At 60.3% G+C, this 2,330-nt stretch overlaps 1 protein-coding gene across 1 annotated transcript in view; it reads left to right on the top strand.

The window, feature by feature from the left end:
• Positions 1 to 288: 288 nt before the first annotated feature.
• Positions 289 to 2,330, top strand: part of LARGE1 (LARGE xylosyl- and glucuronyltransferase 1) — a 653,148-nt gene continuing 651,106 nt past the window's right edge. The window contains exon 1 of the mRNA XM_017890123.1: positions 289 to 735. The gene's annotated coding sequence lies outside the window, so the exon portion shown is untranslated. The remainder of the gene's footprint in view (positions 736 to 2,330) is intronic.

The following is a 2,330-nucleotide window of genomic DNA, read 5'->3' as shown; positions in this document are numbered from 1 at the left end:
TCCCACACGATGGTCACATTTTTCTTTCTGAGATTCTATCTAGAGAATGTATACTTGAATAATTATAATGGAGATATTTCTTTCCCGCAAGCTTATCTTTTAGTTTCTGATGTTATTCAATTATTTCTCCTTCGTTGGTAAATTTCAGGTCTCTTTTCCTTTCCTCAGTCACGTTATCTTTATTAATATGCTAATATGCTGTAACAATGCATTTTACACCACTAATGAAGTGAAGCAAAGCAAAACGTAAAAAGAAAGTACAAATTCTGGCTTTAACTTTACCCGGTTCCGGGGCGGGGGTGGGGGTGAGAGAGGAGGAAGAGAGTAGGAAGGAAGGACATTCGGGCGGCAAAAAAATAAAAATGATCCCCTTGTTTTCAGCGTGTTCTAGAACAGAGCTGCACGTCAGAGGAAGAACTGAGCAACCTTCGAGCTAAAACACTTGGCATTAAACTTTGACACTTCAATGGTCTGTAGAATATTAGGTAATAGTTTTTCATATAATGTTCTTCTCCGACACGGTAATGGCATCAAAAACAGATAGGATCGGCTATGCCTGCAACGTGCACGGTGAGACTTATCCCCGCAGAGATAAGACAGCAGGACCCCAGCTTCGCAGTTAACTTATCCCGAAGCTCCAAAGCAAACGTCTTTTACTTCTTCGTCGGGGACGCTGCTGTGCCACCGCTGCCTCCCTTGCGCATTCTGCTGGGCTCCGTCAGCCGCTGAGATTAGGTAAACAGCGCCCCGGAGCCGGGGCAGAGCGGGCGCTGCTGCTGCTGGTGGGGGTCGTTGTTTCAAGAGGCTGGAGGGAAGGGGGATGGGAGAAGGGTCCCAGCTCGGTCAAGCCAAAGGCCGAGAGTGTGGTTACCCAGGCGGGAGCCAGGTCCGGAGGGGAGCAGGGGCCGAGCCTCGGAAGCCCCTGCCCACCCGCAGCCCGACCTCGAGGAGTGGGGTCAGCTCGGCAGCCCGAGCTCGGCGGCCTTTTCCCGCGCGCCCCCTCACCAGCCCATCCTTCCCCTGCCCCTTCCAAGAACTAGGGTGGGCTTCCCGCTGCCTCGCCAGACTCCTGGAGCGCGGAGAGGCGCGTAGAGGGGAGGCAGACACCCGGCGGCCCGCGCGGCTGGGGAGAGGTGGAAACCCGGGGGGAAGGGGACCCCAGAAGCCCTGGGACCGAGCTGGGGAAAAACCCGGGAGCTGGATCGCGCGCCCGGAGCTCCGGTCTCCGAGTCGGAGTTGTGCAGCCCTCGGCGTCCTCTTCCTCTCCCTGCCTCTCTGCTTTCGCCTCCTCTGGGTCTTCTCTTGAGAGCATCCTCCTTCCATCCATTCTCACACCCCCGCCCTTGTACCCTGACCCATTTCACCCACTCCTCCTGTGGCTTGGGAGGACTCTCAGCACCCCACCCTCGTCCCTAAAACTGGGAGGCTGGAAGTCCATTCAAGGGATGTTGCGCGCCGGGTTCTTATGCCAAGAGGGAAAGAGCGAGAATAAAACCAGCAGGGGAGGGGCGTGTTGTGCGTGCATGGGGTGTGTGTTTGGGGTGGGGGAAACAGAATGTAGTTTCCTCGGAGGAACAGGAAGCCTTGGACAGGATTCTTGGATACTGAGCCCAGAAGATGCCGTCAGAGCCCTTCAGCGGGGCTCCTCACAGACTCCGGCTGCCCCACACCATGCGCACCTCTGAGAGAAGCGGCGACCCGAGGCGGGGAAACTTCCTCCTTCTCACGACGGCTGTTTTGTGCAATTTGGGGAGCAGGCTGCATGGTCCTGCAAGCCTGCGAGCGTCTCTAACACGGCAGCTGCGAGCCTGTCCCGCTTCCCTTCCCCCTCTTTCCGCGAGGCACGCCAAACCAGAGGCGGCCGGGAGCGGCCGGGTTGGGCGGGAAGAAGGGCGGGGAGCTCCCAGCTTGCACCCTTTCATCCCGACCCAGCCCGGGATCCCAGCTCCGGGTGTTGCTTTCGCCCGCCTGCCAGCGAGCTGAAGAAGCACTGGGGCGGAGTCTCGCCGGGGGGGCGGAGCCTGTGCGGGGGCGAACTCTCGGTCCGCGCGGCTGCGGAGCTTGCCATTGGTCGGCCGCTCGGTCACGGGGTCGGAGGCGGGCGCCGAGAGGGCGCCGGCCCCGCCCCCGCTCGGAACCCAGCCCCGGCTCGCGGTCCCCCCCGGCTGCACAGACATGACACAGACACACAGTCACTGCAGCTGCTAAGCGAGTCCGGCGCTCTGGGCACGCGGAGGCGGCGGGGCCAGTCCGAAGCCCGGACCCCATCGCCCGCCCCTGTCGGCCCCCGCGCGGCAGCCCCCTCCTGGCCGGGGGCGGGAGGCGGGGAT

The sequence above is a fragment of the Rhinopithecus bieti genome, unplaced genomic scaffold (assembly GCF_001698545.2).
Source record: "Rhinopithecus bieti isolate Rb0 unplaced genomic scaffold, ASM169854v2 scaffold_19737, whole genome shotgun sequence".
NCBI lineage: Eukaryota > Metazoa > Chordata > Mammalia > Primates > Cercopithecidae > Rhinopithecus > Rhinopithecus bieti.
The sequence above is the reverse complement of the archived record's forward strand: the minus strand, read 5'-3'. Positions and strand labels throughout refer to the sequence as shown.